This window comes from Ochotona curzoniae, unplaced genomic scaffold (genome assembly GCF_017591425.1).
Source record: "Ochotona curzoniae isolate NIBS_2020 unplaced genomic scaffold, NIBS_Ocur_1.0 scaffold_4683, whole genome shotgun sequence".
Lineage (NCBI taxonomy): Eukaryota > Metazoa > Chordata > Mammalia > Lagomorpha > Ochotonidae > Ochotona > Ochotona curzoniae.
The window spans coordinates 13699187-13722554 of NW_024467121.1; the positions used below are offsets into that span (position 1 = coordinate 13699187).

At 41.3% G+C, this 23368-nt stretch overlaps 1 pseudogene; it reads right to left on the reverse strand.

Moving 5' to 3' along the window:
- Positions 1-18622, reverse strand: part of LOC121148208 — a 52800-nt pseudogene extending 34178 nt beyond the window's left edge.
- Between the last annotated feature and the right edge of the window lie 4746 nt (positions 18623-23368).

The window sequence follows — 23368 nt, forward strand, 5'->3', positions numbered from 1 at the left end:
TTTTCACACTCTGGATGTTTCTGTAACCAGGTCCCCAGTGAGGGGGAGTACATACTAGGGGACAGGTCATTTGTTAATAGATGATGGGTGGGATTTACAAAGAGCGGGAAGGTGTGGCTTCCAGCTCATGATCCTAAGCTAGCTACCTACCTGTCCCATTTCATCTTTCCCCCCCACCCATCTTGGCTGCCCCAGGATATCCAACTTTTTAAAAAATATGTATTTATTTTTATTGGAAAGTCAAGTATGTAGAAAACAGGAAAGAAAGAAAGAGAGGAAGACCTTACGTCCAATGATTCACTCCCAAAGTGGCTGCAATGGTTGGAGCAGAGCCAACCCAACGCCAGGAGCCTGGAGCTTCCTCCAGGTCTCCCATGTGGGTGCAGGGTCCCAAGGCTTTGGGCCGTCCTCAACTGCTTTCCCAGGCCACAAGCAGAGAGCTGGATGGGAAATGGAGCTGCTGGGATTAGAACCAGCGTCCATATGGGATCCCAGCACTTGCAAGGTGAGGACTTTAGTCACTAGACTATTTTGCCAGGCCTGGGATGTCCAACTTTTAATCCAACTATTACTTAAGGGAGCTGAGTTATGTCTTCTGTAGCTACTCCCAGCTGACTGGGGAAGTAGGGCTTGTCTATTCCAGTTTCAGATCTCTTTCTATCTCATTGATGAACTTTGTTCAATGTCACTGTCTGTGTTCCTGCGTCTTCAGCATTACTGTGCGATATTGCTGGCTCTGCACAGGAGTCAGCAATCTGGGGGATCTAATTGTGCAGTGTGTATGCTGAAGCCAGTCGTATACCTAACGGCTCTGTCTCTGAGGTCAGAGATACTGGTGTGTCTGAGGCCAACATGAAATGAAAGGACTGGCTGCCCGATGATGCCAGAAGTCATTAGTGGGACTTTCCTCACAGTGGGTGTTGTGGCCTGGTCTAGGAGCCCAGTCACTCTGACCCTCCCTCCCAAGCTTGTTCTGCTCCCCCTGCCTTGTCTCATGCATACACTGGACAGTGCAGTAGCTTGGTTTGGGGAGGCTGGTGGCTGCAGCTATGCCCATAACAAAACTCCTCAGTGACCCCCCAATCCTAGTCAAAGGGCCCAGGGCAAGCAGGTGGCAGTGGTCCACTCTTGCTCCCAGCCTTGAGGATTTAATGTTGAAGAGTAGGGAACTATGCTGGCGTACGGGAATAGTTAACACAAAGTTAGTATGAAACAGGTCCAGAAAATCTGATATTAAATGCTTTTTGCCAAAGCATATTTCCCTGCTTTTTAAAACTCTCTATACAAAAAGAAAATAGCCTGAATATTTCAAAGAAGAGTGATAGTAATTACTCCTTCTATATTAAATCTTTCTCGCACAAGAAGAAACCCTGTGTGGCACGTGAGACTTCCATTAAGGGACTAGATCCCTTAAAAATAAAAAGTTGTTTATTTGAAAGACAGAGAAACTCTCTCTCTCTCTCTCTCTCTCTCTCTCTCTCTCTCTCTTTCTCTCTCTCTCACACACACACACACACACACACACACACACGTGGTGGAGAGAGAGAGAGAAGATAGAGCTTTTCCATCTGCTAGTTCACTCTGCAAATACCAGCAAATCAATCAGAACGAGGCAGGCCAAAGCCAGGGGCCAGGGACTCCTTCCGTGTCTCCCACATTTGTTATCAGTGATCCAAGTATTGGTTAGTCATGTGTTGCTTCCCAGGTGGACTGAGACGTGGGCCTCACAAGCGCTGGCTTAGCCCACTGTGCCGTAGCACCTGCTCCTGGACCCTAATACTCAGACCCTGCAGCCCTTCTTTACCCCTCTCCCCATCATGCTCTGGTCCTCCTCTTCTACTTATTCCCCACACTCTTGTATTTATTTTGTCTTCTCTATGATTAATGTATGTTAATTAATTAATTAACATTCCTGGGAAGGTAGCCGGGCACAGCTGATCCCTGCTAGTGTCTCTCATGCTTGGGGAGAGTGCTCACCTCTATGCTACACCTCCTAGTTTCCAGAAATCTGCAGTTCCTAATCCCTCAGAAGCCAAGTGGGTCAGGAATTAGACTTCTCAATGAGGCTGTAGACCAGCACTCTTTGGAATGTGCTCAGTTACAGGGAGAGGTTTTCCACAATGTCCTTTAGCGCCATCTAAGGACAAAGTCAGCATTTGCACTAGTATTCGAAGGCAGAATGACTGTGGGACCAACCTCAGAATCATACAGTTGCACAAAAAGTGAATTTGGAGCTAAGTGATAATAAATTGTAAACTGGAACAAGCATGAGTAAAGTCATTTTTCTGCCTTGCAGGCTCCCGCTCCATCCTGGAGTCTCTCCTGTGTTTCCTGGCACCCAGTTTCCGGAGATCCAGGCGGGATTTCCGGCTACTGCTCTGAGCTGACCACGCGCCAGCTGCTGCAGGGGTTTAAGGGAGTCAGCAGATGAGGGGTCTGTCTCTCTCTGTCTTTGCTTTCTGCATCCCCTATCCCACTCCAATCTGTTGCTCTGCCTTTGAAAGAAATAAATAAAAAAATTTAAACATGTCATTGTGCTATTAAAAAAAAAAAAAAACAGAACCGCAATTTCCTGCACCAACATTCCCTATTTGCTTGGAGGCAACTATTCAAACTCATGTTAGGTTTTCCCTAGAAAGAAGGTCATGTATTTTAAGAGCACAGAGGGACAGCTGCTTGGTCCCATCCTGGCTGTCCCATCCTGGCTGTGTCACTTACTAGCTGTGTGCTGAATTCTTTTGCCTAATGATGCTTCCATTTCCTTGTTCTATGAAGGAGAGTAAGAGTTTGATCAGCTTGATTGGGTGAGCATCTGATGAGTACCCAATAAATGTTATCTGTTTATTGATTTATTTGTAATTTTCATAGTAATTTGTATGTTACTACCACTATTTGTTTAAATTTTTTTTTTTTTTAACTGGGAACTCAGATATACAGAGAGGAGTGACAGAGAAGATCTTTTGTCTCTTCATTCACTCCCCAAGCAGCTGCAACGGCTGGAATTGAGCCCATCGGAAGCCAGGGACCTCTTCTGGGTCTCCCACATGGGTGCAGGATCCCAAGGCTTTGGGCCATCCTTTACTGCCTTCCCAGGCCACAAGAAGGGAGCTGGATGGGAAGTAGAGCAGTGGGATTAGAACCAGTGCCAATATGGGATCCTGGCGCATTCAATGTGAGGAGTTTAGCTGCTAGACTACTGCATCGGGCCCCCTAACAGTATTTTTTAATTCACTGATATTTGTCAGTATTTGTTAACTTGGTGGTTGGTAATTTCAAATTTTTGCATCACTATACCCTCCATACCATTTTCTCTTCTTTATAAAAAGTATTTATTTATTTGAAAGGCAGAGTTACATAGGAGAGAGATGGGTGGGGGAGAGAGAAAAAGATTTTCTATTCAATGGTTTATTCCCCAAATATCTACAATGACTGAGGCTGGGCCGGTCTGAAGCCAAGTTTGTCAAACTCCATCTGGATGTTTCAAGAGCTTGGGTCATTTTCCACTGCTTTCCTAGGTACATTAGCAGGGAGCTGAATTGGAAATGGACCTTCTGGGACTTGAAGCAGAACCCATTCGGGATGTCTGTTTTGCAGATGTTGGCTTAGCTCACTGTGCCACAATGTTGGTCCTAGAAAAATTTCAAGATATGCAATCAGTGTTTGCATTATTCTGACCAGGTAAATTCATTCATAATTTAGCTAAGTAATTGAAACAGTTCCTTCTCTAATTAGAGACTCTCTCTTTCATCCCTCCATCCCCCTGCCGGCACCTGGATGGTTTGCTATGGACAACTACCATAGAAGGTTTTGTTTGGGGGTCTTCTTCATAATGTTCCTTTGGAACTTCTGTTTCTTTATCTTTCTCATTTTGGTTTATAGCTTCCTTTTCATGAAACAAATTCTTTAAAAGGGACCTAACTCTTCAAAATCTTTTCACGACTAGAAATCTGTTTACCCTCATGTTTGATCGATTGTAGAAGCCTCTTGGTTAACATGACAATTTTACTGGAAAGTGGTCTCTTTCCCCCTTGGTCGCTTTCCCATGCTCCATTCCTTTTTTTTTTTTTTTAAGATTTTTTAAGATCTTGTGCATACTTGTGGTTCCTTGACCAGATTGACTTTGTCCACCTCCTTTCTGGCAGGAACAGTGTGCTTGCTCAATTGGCTCAAACCCAATCCGGTTCTTACAATTGAGTGCTGCAACCCAGCCTCACTTATTCTCCACCCAGACACATCCCTCATGTGGTTCAGCAGGAGATGAAACCTAGCCTACCCTGTTCTACACCAACCCTGACTCTGATGAGTACCTGACTCTCATGAGTCTACCCCAGTCTGGCGCTCCCCAGACCCAGTCCACATGCATGCTGAGGGAGACTGCAGCCATGTCCAGTCCAGCACACCACCTCCATTCCAGCTCTTATGCTCACCGGTGGGATCCCAACCCAGCTGGTGCATCCCCTTAGCACCTCAGCCAGGCCTGTTCTCAGCCACAGATCTTGCATGTGCCAATGGAGATCATTGTTCCACATGGGTGAGTTCACATACTTCCCCACAGATTCTACCCCCAAGCCTAATTCACTCATACTGGTAAGTGTCATGGACCAGCCTCATATTACCCATTCCCTGTTCCAACTGTAACTGGTTGGTTCTGTGATCTAGCCCTGCAAGTACAGTGGCCTTGTCCATGAGAGACCCTTGGAAGTTGTTTTTCCTCACCTGTACATGAACCCTCAGGTCCCTGCTTGCCTCAACCTGTGCCACCCCCCAGATCAAACATAATTCCTCACCACCAAATCCTCAGAGTGCCTCTGGACAGCCCAGGGGCTCCCCTCCCTTGGAGGAGTCATGCTGCCCGGCTGTCTGCACCTGTGCTAGTCCTAAGGGCTCCCAGGCTGGGGAGGGCCTGGAGCCTAGCTGGCCTCTCCTTCCCCAGGAAGTCACGCTGCCCGGTGTTTGCACCTGTGCCGGTGCAAAAGGCTCCCTGCCAAGTGGCATCGTAATCATGAAACCAAATGTCTGCCCCTAGAAGTTTTGAAAATGGAAAGGAAATCACTCTCTGGACAATTTGCCATGTTTCACCAGAATTATTTAACAATTTTTACAATCAGAAAATAATTTTGATTAACAATATTCTGTTTTTAATATCTGTTACACAGTTGAGAAGGATGCAAGCCCATGTGGGCCTCTGATCAGGGCAACGAGGGCTAAGGTGTGAAGGAAGATAGGTGAGATGAATGTTTCAGCTCTTTTTGAATTTTTTTTCCTTCTGTGTCAGCACGGTGGGAGGTGTGGGGCGGGAGGGCCTGCTCCTTTCTGTCAAGCCACATCAGTGCCTGGGGATTGAGACATGCATTTGATGTTGCCCTAGAGAACCTGATGTGGGGAAGAATGTTCTGAGGGTGCTGCTTGAGTAGTCTTGACAGTTACAAGATGTCAGCATCATTGCACCAGGGTTGAGAAAATAGTCCTAAGGTATATTGGCTGATGAGGTTTACTTCAGTGTATCCATAGACCTAGACATTTGCTGCAAAGCCTGGTCAGGAGAGTTGTTTAACCTGTTCTGCTTTCCATTTTTTGATGAGGTACTTGATGTCCACCGTTGGCTTATACGACTGGCTGTCATGTCTTTTGTGTGCATCTGAATATTTTCTCTATCGCATAGGCATTGGCAACCGGAGAGGCCTAGTCATGATATATGTACTTCAAGGTTGGATCACCTGTCTTGGCAATTTTTCCTGAGGCTGGGTTTTGAGTCCAGTGGTCTAGTTGGGAAGTCTGCCAAGAACCTCTCCTAAGAAACCTTGCCTGGGAAGTTCTCAGACTTCATTATTGTGTGTGCGTATAGTGCAGGGTCAGGTTCAGTCCATCACATGCACTGGCCAACACACATACCGGTGTATGCAGCTGCTTGGTCAATTTTGCCACAGCCCCATCTCTCATGCGACTCGATGGGCACTGTGGCTTACCCAGCCCAGTTCACCACAGGCATGGCTCTCATGTACATTGGTGGGTGTTGTTACTTAGTCTTGGCAGCTCCTAACAATCCCCACAAAGTCCATCTCAGACCTGGTGCATGTGGGCAGGTACTGCGGATTAGTCCAACCTTACCTCCCCCAAGTCTTGGCTCTTATGTGAGCTGATGGCTGTTGTGAGCTAGCCTATCCTGTCCAGCTCTCATGCATACCTGTAGATGCTGCAGTCTAGCCTGCCATACCCTGCCCTCAGACCCTGCCCACATGCATGCCAATATGTGCCATAACCTTACCTGGCCCGGCTTGCCTCCAGCTCTGGCTCTCTTGCTAACCAGTAGGAATTGTGGTCTAGCATAAGTTTCAGAGTTCCCCAACCAGGTCCATGCCCAGCTCCATCTATTACACATGTCTATGGGTATTATAGCCTGGTCTAGCCCAGATTGCTGTTAATCCTGAGTCTAATAAGTATTGGTGAGTTCTGTGGTCTTGTCTGATCTGGTCTGCGACCGACCCCAACTCTCATGTATACTGGTGGATGCTGCAATTCATCAGGGGTGAGCCCATAAATCCCGTACTGAGTTCGCCTCCAGCCCAGGTTCTCTGGTGTGCTGTTGGATGCTATAACCCTGCCTGACATGGCTTACCCTCTGCACTGACAATTATTGGTGGCCTATCCTTGCCAGACCTGCCCCTCAACCTCAACTTTCATGTATTCTAGTAGGTGAAGAGCCACCCACTCTCCAACGTGGGCAGATGCCTTGGCCTGACCCAGACTCGTCCTCCAGATCCCCCTTTCTGAACCACCCTGTCCCAGCTCCCTCAGTTACCTATAATTGTAATGGTCTGGTCTGTGGAAGCCTCCGGAAGTTGTTCCTCACCTGTCAAAGATGCTCTTGGTGGCCTCTACTTCAATATGTGCCCAGACTGTTTCCTGGGCAGTTTGCAGTACTTTCAAGCCCAGAAGCCCAGGACCAAGGTGACATAGTCCTACCTAGTGCCCTTCCCTGCCCCTAACAGGTGTGCTATGTGGCCATGTGGGATCTGGGGCAAGCTTCCCTCAGAAAATGAATATTAATAATACTTATTCTAGTCAGTTTAACAACATTTTCAACCACACACAGAGGACATTTTTGATTGGCTCGGCATAAGATTAATTTGGAAGTCTGATGTGAGTTCAGAAATATGCATTTTAGATTTGATGATTTAATCACAGCTAATGAGTGACATAATTAACATGTAAAACATGCAATTCAGAAGTGGAATGAACTGGAAGTTGGAGTAATTGTTTTGATGAGATGACAGTCATAAGGTTGAAATTAACAAATGCAAGGTAAGTATGTAAAATATGGTATGGCTTTTATGTTTATCAATGGGCAAAGTTAAAAAACGATAGGCATCATTTCTTTATTTTATAAGTAAGAAAATTGCTATGTTCTAATAGATCCTGCTGAAGGAGTTAGTGATCCATCCTTCCAACCCTTCATTTCATGCATATTCACTGTCTATTTTAGGCATTCTGTCATGAACTAGAGAATACAAGATAGGACAAAACTTCCATTCTGGCTGAGCATACTGTGGATAATTGGTTGTGGATGTGGTGGTGAGGCTGCATGCAGGGGCAAAAGGGGATTAAGGAGAGGATCAATAGGTCATGAAAAAGATCTGAAGGAGGTGATTTTAGAGTAGGAATGAGAGGGAAGTGTCAATGCTCAAGTGATGGATAAAGTTTTCTAGGCAGTGCCTCCTGTCTGGGCTTGGAAGTAAGACAGCATGTGGTATGCTTGAAGATCTATACTAGTAAAATGGGTCTTTGCATGTCTGTATGTGCACATGAGCATGTATGCAATCGTGCGCATTCACAAGTGTTTGACACTGATTGCAGGTATTTAGTCTCTAGAACTATAGGAGAATAAATTTTTGTTGCTCCAAGCAACACATTTGTGATAATTTGGTACAGAAGCCACAAAAAATGAACACTTAAGGTTAGAGTGGGTGAGGCACCTGGGAAGCCTTGATCATCCTGTTGTGCTAGAATGTGTCAAAATATTGAAAAAAGCAAATAAATCTAGTAGGGCTGGCATTGTGGCACAGTGGGTGAGACCTGTTTGTGACGTTGGCATCCTAAATTAGAGCACCTGCTTCAGTCTGTCCATCCCACTTCTGATCCAGCTCCCTGCTAATGAACCCAAGAAAGCAGTGGAAGATGACCCGAGTGCTTGGCCTCCTGCCACTCATGTGGGGAATTCAGATGTGGCTCTAGGCCCCTGGTTTTGATCTGGCCATAGTCCAGGCCATTATAGTCATTTACAGGAGTGAGTCAGTTGATAGGAAATCTCTCTCTCTTTTTCTCTCTCCTCCCCTCACTTCAGATAAATAAATAACCTTTTAGAAAGGATTGCAAAATGGAAATAGCAAAAAAAAAGTCTTGCCCTAACCAAGTAGGATTTACCTCAAGGATTCAAGGATGGTTTGACACACAGGAAACAATAAATACATCAAATCAACAGAATGAAGGGTAAGAGCAATGCAAGCAGAAAAGGGACATGATCAATTTAGCAACCATTCATGGCACAGAAGGAAAGTGCCCCAATACCACAACTAGAAACCCGTAGAGTGGAAGAAAGACAAACATGTGCACTACTGTCACTCGTATTCAATACACTACTAGAAGATTAGCTAGAGGAAGTAGGGAAGAGAAAGAAACAAAAAGGCACACAAATAGGAGAAGGAAGAGAAATTATTGCTATTTGCAGATGGCAAGATTCTATACAGAGAAACCTACACACTCTCTCAGGAATAGAAATCTACATAGCTGAAAAATGAATTCAACAAAGCTGCAGGATGAAAAATCAATGCACCGAAATCAGTAGTATTTTTACACAACAATAATAAACTTGCTGAGAAAGAACTTGTAGGAGCAGTTTCACCCATAATGGTTCCCCCAAAATAGACATCTTTGGAAAAACGTCATTAAGAAAGACCTCTACAATGAAGAGTACAAACCATTGAAGAAAACACAAAGGAGTGGATTGGAAACACACACAAAGACATTTGCTCATGGTTTGAAATAATTAATGTTGTTAAATGTTAAAATGTCCATCTTACTGAAAGAAATTTTTATATTCACAATATCTATGAAAAATCTCAATTACATTTTTCACATAACTAGGAAAAAGCCATTAGAAGTCACAAGCAAACACAAAAGACCATGAGAATAGTTAAACAATCTTGAACAGAAAGAACAATGCTGGATTTTAGGACATACTATTGAGTATTATAATTAAAACTGCATGATATTGGTATTAAAGCAAAATTATAGACCAATATAAGAACAGAACTCCCAGGAAAAGACCCATGTATTTACAACTAACTTATCATTGACAAAACCGTAGGGAACATTTCCTAGAGAGAAAAAAAGTCTTTTTAACAAGTGAAGTGGGGAAAATGCATATATTTATAAGCAGAAGTTAGAAACTTGATCCTCTGCCTCTAAAACTATGCAAGTTCAAAATGGATCAACCTTCTAAATATAAGGCATAAAGTGATGTGGTCTGCGTGGTGGTGCAACAGGTTAGTCCTCACCATGACTTGACTGCTGCAGCCATATGCAGATGGCAATAGTTGGTGCAAGCCTTCTCTCTTTCTGTTTGATTCTTTCCTCTCTCATTCAGCCTTTCAAATCAATCAATCTTTAGGAGTATAAGCAAAAAATTTTTTTTTAGGACACTTGAAGTTTTTTTTTTTTTTATTGTTGCTTACATTGTATTATGTAGTACAGTTTTATAGGCGCTGGGGACACTTGAAGTTTTTAAAAGAAAAAATGGGCAAAAGGCAAATGCACAATCGGTTTAAAGAGTAATAATAGATAAATATTCACTTATTTACTAAAATGACCAGTGAAGAGAAAACTTCATGAATCTCCTAAATGGTATTTCTAATTCCAAAGCCTGCTCTCTACTATAGATAAAAACTACCTGAACTTCGTTTAAATTTTTGTCTTTCAATTCATGTTCTATTAAAGCATTTTTATTTGTTGAAGTTTTATTTATGAACTTCACATACATGAAATCACAGTGCATTTACTTATTAATTGTTTAGTTCTTTTACTCAACTTGCATTTTTGAGATTCAAACACAAGGATATTTAAACTGTACGCCATTTATTAAGACGATTATATTTACATCTCATTAATTAAATGTGCTGTACATAATTACCTAAGCCACTTTTTGTGGTGGAGAATTTCAATCATTACTGAAGGAAATGGATCAGGTAAAGGTGTAGAAATAAGATTGACAGTGATTGAGTAAATGTTGAACACAGATAATGGGTACATGAAGATTTGTCACTTTTAACAGATGAAATATAATGTATTTTAAATCAATATATAATGATATCTCTAAATTTCTCTGTGGGACTTTTATGAAAAAAAAAAAAAAAGGCCACCACTCCATTTCCATTCCAAGAAAACTGACATCAATTTCTGTTTTAAAAAAGATTTATTTTATTTTTAACGAAAAGCCAGATATACAGAAAGGAGGAGAGACAGAAAGGAAAATCTTCCATCTGGTGATTTATTCCCCAAGCAGCCACAATGGTTGGAGCTGCGCTGATCTGAAGTCAGGAGCTGGGAGCTCCTTCTGGGTCTTCCACACAGGTGAAGGTCCCAAGGCTTTGGGCCATCCTCAATTGCTTTCCAACGCCACAAGCAGAGAGCTGGTTAGGAAGCGGTGCTGCTGGGATCAGAATGGGTGTACATATGGGATCCTGGTGTGTGGAAGGCGAGGACTTAGGCTGCTAGGCCACCACACTGGGCCCAATATCAATTTCTAATGTCTTCAAATAGAATGCTCAAATTTCCTCCACCTGTTTCCCAGGCATGCTAGCCAGGAGCAGCTGAGTCTCTAACGGGCACCCATATGGGATGCTGGCAATGAAGATGGAGGCTTAACTTGCTATGCCACAATACTGGTTCTTGCAATGTTTTTAATGAGATAAATGAAACCAAACTGTCTTTTTTTTTTTTAAATGTTTGTCACCATAATCTATTAATTTATTATTAGTAATATTTTTTTCTGTTCAAATGTCTATAGGCATTTACATTGCTTACAGATTCTTGCTGTTATGAATGATTTTGCTATATATCTGAGATGTATATAGAAATGTCATAGCATTATAAAAAACTGCACAAATTTCAATCTTTGTGCAAATTTATGTGTATCTTTTAATTTCATTATCCATAGAGTTTTTAAAGTAGCCTTGTATTATTACTACTTCCTGATAATAGCTTGAACAAGAATGTTCCCTAAAGAAGAATGATGTAATTGTGTTGTATGTTCAGATTCAGCTTTGGTGGTCAATACCGAAGTCTTTCCTAAAGCAATGGCCTTAATTTGCATTATCATCAGCAGTCAATTCATTATGTGACTTTGGTGCAGCTTCTCTTCCTCATCTAACTTTTCAAGTTTTATCTGTCTGCTGGATGTACTTCAAGGTGGGTTTTTTTTTTCACAGTAACACAAAAGGAAAGTTTGTCATGAATTTTAAGATTTGTTTATTTATTTATAAGGCAGAACTGTGGAAAGAGAGAGATTTTTCATGCTTTGATTGACTCCCCAAAAGCTGTAACAGCTGGAGTGTGGCCCAGCTGGGGCTGGGCCAGACCAAAGCCTGGAGCTAGGCTCTGCATCTGAGTCTCCCAATGTGACTGCAGGGACCCAAGCACTTGAGTCAGCTGCCACTGCTTTCACAGGCAAACCAGCAGGGAACTGGATTGGAAGCAGAGCAGCTGGAACTTGAGCCAGCAGCCATATGGAATGCCCGTCTTACGCCATGGCTCAACATGCTGTGTCACAGCGCTGGTCTCGGCCACGAGGGTTCTAAGTGTCCAAAGGTATTTAAGTGATCAAGGCAGTTGTCCTCTAATAGTTGATGCTCAAAGAGGACTAAAGAAAGAACTGAGTCCAGGTGTCTGTTGCTGTGTGGATCTCATAAAACAGAGCTAGTGTTGGTGTTGTCCTCTCCAGAAGCTGCAGTATTTACTTAGTTTTCATTTCCCTATGCTTCCTGGAGTTTCTAATTGTATTTCACTTTCAGTTAATTCTGAAATAACCTTGAAATGTCAGAATTTAGATGCAGCAGCATGTTCTTCTTCATTGGGTTAAGTGTGAGTAACCACTTAGGGTGGTATATTACAGCATAAAGCAGGTGTTACAGCATAAATGTTGATATACTGGAAAGCTATCGTTTTCATGGGAGGAGAAAAATAGCTAGAATTATGGTACTAAACCATGCTGAAGTCTCTTAGTTCATGAAATTACTCCAATAGCAAAATTATAAGTCTTGTAATGTAGAAAGGTTAGCAAATTATACTTTTGATAGAATGTATTAAAAAACTGGCTGATGCTGTGACAACCAGAATTGAGGGGACCTTGTTGAACTTCAGACTGACCTCCATTAGAAGTCTGGCAGAAGCTCATAAACTGTGTGGGAAAACGTGTGCAGACGGTGTAAGTCAGTTCTTTAGTACTTCTTTGGTATTCATTACTGAATAAATGTCTTTATGTGCTTGCTGTTCATTCAACAGCCATTACACATCACTGACAAGAAATACTCGGATTTGTTGGATGAGATGAAATGCTGTTACCCAGCTGTTCTCAGACCTTTCTTATTTTCTGCTTTGCTTCGGTGATCTCCTGGCTGATTTTGAGGTGATTTACTCTTATGAGAAACATTTACGGGATCATTTTAAGTGTTGCTTCTTTGGCAGCATATGTGCTTTTACAGTCATATAAATCCTTAGATTAAATGAACAAAGCTCGTAGGTTGAAATTGCAAAGCGTCAGCAATTACAGCTCCCTTATGTCTGGACATAGCTGCTAAGCAGAGTAGTGAGAAAATATCTACCGCATTTGAAAGGAAAATTAGGGGAGAAGTCTAGGTTTTATTTCTAGGTCACCAGCTGCTGAAATTGATCCAAAATAAATTCACAATTCACGGCTTTTGAGAAGTGGTGTTGTTTGAAAATGCACAGGGACAATTTGATTTTCAAAATAACCTAGGGATATTGGCTGGTGAGTGTTACTGGAATTTTGTGCTTAGGAAGCAAGGAGGCAAAAGGCCTCTTAGTGAACAGAGCAGTCCCTCCCAGCAAAGGATAGTTTTTACTTAAGTTATTTACCTCCATTGAGAAGCACTGCACTGCAGAATGGACAAACAGCTCAGTAGATCATAGCATCTAACATTCAAAAATACCTATGATAAAGTAATATATGATAAAAATGCATTTTAGCTTAGTGGATAAAGGCCAAAATACCCACTCAATAGCAGTATTGAATATTTCAAAAATCAGTAATGTTGGATCCCTACCTGGCATGTAAAAACTATTCCCAATTGATTACATGACAGCTTCCTATTGTGTGCCAACTGATACACAGCAAATGGGTTACAAGTGACTTAAATTATTGATCCCTCAATGTAGAAACTGGGAATAGCCTGGTATTGGCAAATGGGTTACAAGTGACTTAAATTATTGATCCCTCAACGTAGAAACTGGGACTAGCCTGGTATTGCTATTTTCTGTGATCATTTATGAGTACATATGTGGATTTTAGATTTCAATATAATGACTATAATATTATAATATTATATTGCATTATAATATATAATAACATGTTTAATATAATATAATGTCTGTAGTTACTTCAATCACTCTTTTAAAAAGATGCCATTATGCTAAGGGAAATGAGCCAATTGCAAAAGGTCAGATATCACATGTTTACTCTAATTTAAGATAATATGTTGCCAAATCTAAGGATTTTACCTGTGAATTTTACCTGATTGCACTTCCCACTATTTGTATCTTTTGTGATAAGATCTTGTGATGTAACCTATTAATCATCTGTAAGAGACTGCTTATAATCACCTGAGATTGTCAATGTCCCTTTTATCACTGTTATTCTACTGCCCATAAGTAACGATGATTTGGTCCTTATTGTACTTTCATTAGAGTCATACAGGAAGATGTTGGCCATAGGTAGAAACAGAGAGAAGTGTGTCCCCATGCATGCAGTACAAGGATGAATGCACAGCGAAACGGCTGATAATCTTCTACATTGTTAGGAGACACCTCAGAGGCAGCAGGACCAATTTGTGAAAGCTCATGAATGACACCCATTCTAAGACTGAATGGACTGGAGGGGAGAACAGGATGGAGGGGAGGAAACTTTAGGAAGAGAAAGGGAGACCCTATTAAAATATGTCAGGGTGGAGCCCAGGTAAATCTGCTGAGAGGCATGGATGTCTGAATTTCCCAGCATGTGGCTGTGGCTGGGAGAATCTGTGCTGGGCCAGGGTTCCTGCTACAATAATTAGTATAATCAAAATGTCCATTCTACCCAAATTAGTTTACAGATTCAGTGTGATCCCAATTGAATTACCAAGGACATCCTTTTCAAAACTAGGAAAAACAGTGCTATAATTCACTTGGAAATACAAGAGACCCTAAATAGCGAAAGCATCTTAAACAATAAGAACAAAATCGGGCCTTGTGCAATGGCCTAGTGGCTAAATTCTTGCCTTGCGCACGTAGGGATCTCATATGGATTTAGATTTGTGTCTGGTTGCTGCACTTCTCATTCAGCTCCTTTGTGTGGGCTGGGAAGGCAGTAGAAGATGGCCCATAGCCTTGGGATCCTACACCTATGTGGGAGATTCAGAAGAAACTCCTGGCTGCTGGCTTCAGATCGGCTTGGTTCTGGCCGTTGTGGCCACTTGGGGAGTGAACCAGCAGCCAGAAGATCTTTCTGTCTCTCCTCCTGTCTGTAGATCTGCCTTTCCAAAAATGTAAATAAAATCTTAAAAAAAAAAAAAGTCATAGGCATCACAGTACCAGATTTCAAGACTTAGTTCTTATTAAACTAGCTTAGTATTGGCACAAAATAGACATATAGACAAATGCAACAGAATATAAATTTCAGAAATTAATCCATGAACGTACAGCCAACTCATCTTTGTAACTAAGTTAGTATCAATCGCTGAAGAAAGTACAGTCTTCTCCACTAATGATGCTGGGAAAATAGGATCTGCACATAACAGAAATATGAAATGGAAAGTCTATCTTATATCTTATACTTACATAAGCTCACAGTGAATCAAGTATCTAAGATTACAGCCAGAAACTGTCAAATTACTAGAGAAAAACATCAGGGAAACTCTGACGAACATTAGCATTGGCAAAGACTTCTTCAAAACAGGCAATAAAAGCAAACACTGACAAGTGGGATTACATCAAACTAAGGCATTTCTGTACGGCAAAGGAAATAATGAAATAAAGAAACATCAACAAAATGGATAAGATACTTGAAAACTATGTAACAGAGGATTACTATCCAAGCTATATAAAAACCTCAAGAAACTCAGCCGCAAAAAAACAAGAAATTCATTTAAGAAATGGGCAAAGGATACAACCAGGCGTTTGTCAAAGTATGAAATACAAATGGCTGACAAGCACATGCAAAGATGCCATCAGAGAAATGCAACACACACACACACACACACACACACACACACACACACACACACACACACACACACACATGCTGTAATGAAGTGTCCCCTCACTTCAGTTTTGGATGGCTGCCATCCAAAAATAAAAAATAAATAATCAATCTGGTGAGGCTCTGAGTGGAAAAGGTGCTCTAAATACACCACTATTGGGAAGGGAAATTAGTACAACCTTGTGGAATGCAGTTTGAAGGTTTCTCAGATATCTGAGAATTTGCCCAAAGGAAATGAAATCAACCCATGAAAGAGTTAATTGTTCCCCTGTTTATTGCAGCTCAATTCACAGTAGTTAAGATGTAGAATCAATCCAGAGGTCCACCAACTGATGACTGGATAAAGAAAATGTGATATATGTACACTGTAGAGTACTACTTAGCCATAAAAGAATGAAATCCTCAACAAAATGGATGAAATTTGAAATAATTGTGTTCAGTAATCTAAGCCAGTTTTCAAAATACAAATATCATATGTTTTCCCTGATACGTGGCAGTTAATACAGACTACTAAGACTGCAGAGGAGCATCACTTGATGTGATTGTTGTCATGGCCTTTGTTTATCCTCCCATAAAGCTGTGGTCTTTTCTGATTGTTACTTACTGAATATCATGTTCAGTGTTACTTCAAGCTTGTGATGGTAGAGTGGACTGAAATTATGCTTTTTGTAGAAGCTTAAGAAGAAAAGGAACAAAGTAGAGAGAGTGAGGGAGGGAGAGAAGAAGGAAGGGAACTATGATTATCTTAGAATTGAAACTATGAACTAGATGAATTTTATTTTCCTTATATTAATGCAAATTTTAAGAAGAGATTAAATGTCAAAAATGAAGATGCACTGTTAGGATTAACAGTAGATTTATTACTGTGAGAGGAAAGATGTGTACACCTGAAGACATAGTGAGAGAAGCTATCCAAGGCAAGGCCTTGAGACAAATGTGAGAAAGGAAGAAAGGAAAGAAGGAAGAAAGGAAAGAAGGAAGAAAGGAAGAAAGGGAGGGAGGGAGGAAGAAATAGAGAAAGAAAGCAAGAAATCAAAAGGGAGAAAAACCAAGAAAAGCAAAGAACAGCAGTGTACTTTGGGATAACTTCAACAGGGCAAATGTAAATGCAACTGAAGATTCAAAGGAATGAGAGAGATAAAACAAACTTCAAGAAATAGCGGCACCCAATTTTCTAAGTCTGGTGGTAACTTCGAGCCAATAGATTCAATTTCCATGAGCTCCAAGCACAATAAACTTGGAGAAAACTGTGCCAAATCTGATCATATTCATATCCTTATGATGAGGAGAAACTTTTACAGTCAAAAAGTCAAGAATTTATATACATCCTTAAACTTCATAAAAACACCAATGTATTACTAAGCTCCTGGTTAAGGACTTTCTAATCTGATGAAATTGAATTTGTTTTTAATGAGTGAAGGTGATACCAGGACCAGCTCATGATGAGAGAGAAGTAGCAATTCATATTGCACAGTAGAGTTTGATTATTACCACCTAAAGATTTCCCTTTTTCTGCAACTCTAGAACTTTATGCTTTCATATATTGTTCTGGAATTGGTGAGTTCAAGTTATGGCTCTGTTGTTGACAATATTCTAATATTTCTGTTTTTGAAGATGTAACACAGTAGGCCTTCTGCAGGTCTTCTGTTGAAGTTTGAGATTCACCACAATACAGTAATTTGGAATGTCTGGTGTGGCTGACCGAGACACACAATGAATGTAGAAAATACAAACAATTCTTAATTGTCCTCTATTTGCCATTTTAGAACCAGACTTACTAGGTTCCACTTTCTTCTTGATTTAATGTCATCAACACAAATTGTATTTATTTTGGAGCAAATCTCATTTTGGGACACTAGAGGGCTCCATGGTACCATACAATAAGAGCTTCTACAAGGAACTTGGAAAGCACACTTTTCAATGCCTTTTCCTAGCAGAATAGGATGGGAGGAAGCTGAGGTACAGAACTGTGTCCTTGTGGGGGCAATTTAAAGTGGGCAGTTTTTAGTTTTTTTTTCTGGGTGAATGTCATTATAGGTATTTTGAAATACTGACTGAAATCTGAGTAGGCTTTGCTGGACTTAGATTTTCCACTTCTTAATGCCTGCAGCACTGGAAAACAAAACAAAAGCAGAAGTATGTGTGGTGAGAACTACATGCTGGTGTGGGGAATTCTTTCTCTTTTGAGTTAGAAAAATGCTTAGAAAGTTTATTTGAAAGGTGAGAGGAGAAAGAGGAGAGAGATTGAGAGAGAGAGATATTTTATGTTTTGTGGTTTACTCCACAAATACCAGCCACTGCCAGTGCTGGGTCAAACTGAAGACAGGAGCCTGGAACTGAATCCAAGTCTTCCACGTGGGTTGCAGGGACACAAGTATTAGAATCATCACCTGAGCTTCCCAGCATGCAGTAATAGGAAGCTGGATTGAAAGTGGAGGAACTGGGACTTGGACGAGCACTCCTGTAAGGGATTTGGTGGAAGAATGCCAAGAAAAACGTCTTTGTAGTGCATGTACAGTTTCTTTCTTCCTTCCTTCCTTCCTTCCTTCCTTCCTTCCTTCCTTCCTTCCTTCCTTCCTTCCTTCCTTCCTTCCTTCCTTCCTTCCTTCCTCCCTTCTTCCCTCCCTCCTTTCCTTCCTTCTTTCCTTTCCTCCTTCCTTCCTTCCTTCTTTCTTCCTTTCTTCCTATACTTCAGATCTGCACTTGGCAGAACCTGTGGTCTTACAGGGCTGATTGAATGTGGTGGTGTTGTACTTTAAAATACTGGGCCACTGTGAATTCTGGGGTTTTGTTAAAGAGTCAAAGAAAAAAATGCATCTCTAAAACCACTGAGACTGAAAAATTCTTTACGAAAATCTCTATGTAGCCTCGTCTTGCTGAGGACATCAATGAATCCAAAGAGATGAAGGAAACAGTGAAGGAAACAGCTGCTGCTGCTTCTCCTGCTGCTGGGACTCACTCCCCATCTCTTCTCCACGACCTTTTTCTCTCTGGGGGGGAAGGGGAGCAGGAATATTGGGGCTGGGGGCCAAGGATGGCCAGGGCCCTTAGCTTACCTGTGTTCAGCGCCACCACCATTGCTGCCACCGCCGCCATTTCCTCCCTCCTCCCCATGCCACCCGCTGCCTGTCCCCTGCCTGCCCAGCCTGGGCCCTGCAGTGTGGAGAGACACTTAAGCCTTACTGTCCTCCTGGGCAGGAGCTGAGCCTTTTTATTTTGCTCTGCTCCCAGCAAAGTGAGGGTGATGCAATTGATTGAAATCATTTTGAATGCAAAGTGGAATGAGGCAAAGTGGGATGCTAAAATCTGTTTTTCTTCTTCAAGTCAGAGGGGATTTGGTTGCCCTCTGGTTTCCCCAAGGAGGTAAAATGAAGTGTGTTCCTATGCGTTCTCTAGCTCTCCAGGGCTAACACAATAACGTGGAATGAAAACCTGCCAATCAATGCTCTCAAAGACCATTCCAATACTCACTCAACTCCTGGCTCCCAGTTCAGGAGCCTCCTGTGGCTGCTTACAGAATCACATAGGTTAAAGAAAGGCCTGTTGACTGATTGTGTTAGAACTAGAAGCTCTTAAGACTCAGTTTGCTAATCCTCCACCTCTTTGCGAGACAAATTGTGTCTTGCTTGTTTCATACATCTTCATACCTTTTGTGGCAACTTTGTTCCCTAACTTGGAGGTGCCAAACATAGATTTATAGAATTATATTGAGGGGTGGGAGCAGAGGATGGCTCAATTGGCTAACCTCTCTTTGATAGCACTGGGATCCCATATGGACTTTGGTTTGTATTCCAGATGCTTCACTTCCTATCCAGCTCTTGGTTTATGGCGTGAGAAAGAAGCAGAGGATGGTTCAAATCCTTGGGACCCTGTACCCACATTGGACACCCATACGTAGCTCCTGATTCCTGACTTGAGATCAGCTCAGCTCTGGTAGTCGCAGCCATTTGGGGAGTGTACCAGTGGGTAGAAGATCTTTGTCTCCCCTTCTCTGTGTAAGTTGGCTTTTCCAATGAAAATAAATAAGAGACACATGACTGATGACAAACATATGATTGGTGCTGTGTTTTTTAGTCTCAGACCCAAGGAATGGCTCACTGTATCTCTCTCTCTCTATCAGTTTTATTCTTTATCTATTCTGTCTACCAGTTTGCTCTCTATCCATCCACTCACTGATTTAACCCCATATATTCTATTCTATTTTCTATTCCTGTCTCCTTCTCTGTATCTACCTAAGTTAAATTTGTCATCTAATCTACTTATTTATATGTGTATATATGCATGCATCCATTATTAGATGTGTGTTCAGAGTGATAAATAGACATAATTTTAAAACACTTCAGCATTTGGATTGAAGAAAGAATCTCAGAATTGGAAGATATTTCTTGCCAGAATGGTGAAACAATAAAAAACACTGGAAGATAAACTGACTTAAACTAAGAAAAGTATTCAAGGATTAAGAGGCATTATTAAAAAGGCCAAATATGAGAGTTATGAGAGTTCTAGAAGGCACAGAAAGAGAAGCTGGGTTTAAAAATGCATTTAGTGAAGTAATAAGGGAAAACTTCCCTAATCTGGAGAAAAAATTGGGAGACAACATCCAGGAGGGGCACTGACCTCCCAACAGTTTTGACCAAAAGTAATCTTCACCATGACAAATGATAACCAAGCTCTCTTCAGTCGAACATAACAAAAAATCCTTAAAAGTGCACATGAAAAAGAAATCAATTGATAATACAGAGGAATGGCAATGAGACTTACAGCTGAACTCTCACAGGAAACTACAGGCCAGAAGAGAATGGAGTGACATATTCCAGGTTCTAAAAGGAAAAAAAAAATGTTAGCTCAGAATAACATTCCCAGCAAAGCTTTCCTTTGTCTTTGAGAACTTTTTTGGAGGTTTTAGCAGGGGAGTGCAGCTACTGGTGTACCCTTGACCAAAGACTGGTCCTCCTCTAGCGGGGATGGTCGAGCGCGCAGCTTCGGGAGGGACCACATGGAGCGGTGAGGGAGGAAGGGGACACCCGCCTAGCCAGCCAGATGAATAACCCTGGCGATCAATGGGGTGACAGATGTCGCAGCCAGATCGCCCTCACATCCTCCTTTGTCTTTGAAAATGAAATAAAATTATTCCACAGTAAAGAAAAGCTCCAAGAATATGCCTCTTCCAGACGTGCCCTACAAATCATACTTAAAGATGTTCTTGTGACAAAGAAAAGTAAAAGCACCCACCAAAACTAAAAGCAGATTTAAAGAACTTCCCAGTAAAATGACAACAGAGGACTAAATCAAACAATGAACAACACATTGCTAAAATGACAGGACCAAATTACCACCTCTTCACATTAACCCTGAATGTAAATGAGAGTTTATTTTAGTTATTCCCTCACATACATGCCATCCTTTCTCATCCATTCTCTCTCAATTAGTTTATAAGTCTCAGATTGATTGATTTTCATTTGCATAATTATTTGCATGTGAATATTATTCATAGTGGATCTACTTAATGTGTTATGGTTACCTTTGTATTTTGAACAAACTTGCATTTTATTTATAATTAGTAATCACCTCATTTATTAATGTGTTTTGGTTTCTGTGTATTATTCACTCTCAAGTCTCTGACAGAAGTGATATTTTTTTCAATAATAGAAAATCTATTTTTTTAAAGATTTATTTATTTTTTTATTACAAAGTAAATACAGAGAGGAGGAGAGACTTTCAGAAAGGAAGATCTTCTGTCCGATGATTCACTCCCAAAGTGAGCACAATGGCTGCTGCTGCGCTGATCCGAAGCCAGCAGCCAGGAACCTCTTCCAGGTCTCCCACACGGGTGCAGGGTCCCAAAGCTTTGGACCGTCCTCGACTGCTTTCCCAGGCCACAAGCAGAGAGCTGGATGCGAAGTGGAGCTGCTGGGATTAGAACCGGCACCCATATGGGATCCCGGAGCGTTCAAGGCGAGGACTTTAACTGCTAGGTCACGCCGCTGGGTCCAGAAAATCTATTTTCAAAGATTTACTTTATTTACTTAGGAGATGGAATGACAGAGAGAGACAGAGAGAGAGAGAGAGAGAGATAGATAGAGAGAGAGAGAGAGAGAGAGAGGGAGAGGGATTCTGTGCACTGGTTTCTTCTTCAGATGGTTCCAACAGCTGGAGCTGGGCCAGGCTGAAGCCATGAGCCTGGGACTCCATCCTGATCTCCCACATGGGTGACAGGGGATGCAGCATTTGGACCATCTCCTGGTGTATGCTCGCGCTCATTATCAGGTAGTTGGGTGAGAAATGGAACAGTTATCACTTGATCCAGTGCTGATTTCAGGGATAGCCGGGCTATAAACTGTGGCTGTTTAGCTCACTGCACCACAACACTTGCCTCAGTGCCTGGTAATTCTTAATGATCTGTGTGTATTGTAGACAAATACACTAAAATGATTATTTTGGAATTTTGAGTGTTTAGGATGGGCTTATACATCAGTGAGGTTCACTTAGAGAAAGAGACAGAAAGTCAGCGATTCGCAGAGTTTCACAGTGGCTGGATCCATGAAGCCCTTTCTTTTAATCTGATAGGTTTCTCAGCAAGGAACCTTACTCTCTCCACCCAGCAGAGAAATTCATATTTTGAAGGAAGGAGGGTAGAGGGAAAGTTCTCCCATTGAGTATGTAGACTTCCTCATATCACCTTTAGATATAATTGCTTTTCTCCCCACCCCACCATGAGTGACCCTGAGTCCCAGAGCTTCTCAAGGTCCCCTCTGCTAGAGTACAAATTTCTGGTCTTCTGCCACATATCAGGACAGTATTTTAGTTGACTAGACAAGCTGTCCTGAGATCTAACTGCTTTCCTCAAAGAGTTACCATGGAACCCCACCATTAACTCCATCTTACACAGTTGCCTTGACATAATTTACTTTTCCATTCCTTTTTGAGATTCAAGAATAAATAGGCTTCATGCTAGGAATCCTGTCTTTACTGTGCAAAGACTTCCCTAACAATTTTTGACTTTCAAAAGTTTAATATATCTTACCCCTTCTCATTTTTTTTGTTTTCTTCGTGTTTTTTGAATAATATTTCTTCCTTGTGTTTATTGCATTATCTTCTTTATTCCATTAGACAATCTAAGAACTAGAAGAGGATTCCAATTAAGACATAATTCACATAAGACTTTCTTTTTTTTTTTCCTTATGAAGGCAATCTTTTATTTTTTTTTCCATGCATGAATAGTTTCTGGCAAGAAGCTGCCAGTTGTTTTACAGAATGTCTCTCAGTTGGTTTTATTTATTTTTTTTTAAAAAATAACTTGTATTATGTGACACAGTTTTATAGGTACTGGGATTCCCCTCACCCCTCCCATAACCCTGCCCCCATGGTGGATTCCTCCACCTTGTTGCGTGACCACAGTTCAAGTTCAATTGAGATTCCTTCATTGCAAGCATATACCAAGCATAGAGTCCAGCATCTTATTGTCCAGATAAGTTCAACGTCTTTTTGGGGAGACCTTCTCTGGTCTGAAGGTAGTGCCAACAGAGTAAAAACCTGATCAATCAAAAGCCCCAACATAACATCAGCAACAATATACAATGTTATGGTATTAATTGACATAGTATTAAGTAAACAATCTATTAAAAATAATGCAAGTTCTTAACCACATCTTGTGACTACTCCATTGACATTTTAACGATTGAGGTGCATAACAGTTATAGGAGGGTGTAGCACAAGGTTTTGAAGGTATAGTAGGTTTTGCAATTTTTCAAAACACATGGGTTGAGACAGTATTAATTACAGGTTCAAAAGGAAGAAAAAAAATTACAGGTTAAATTAAGGCAAACATGTGGTATCTAACCT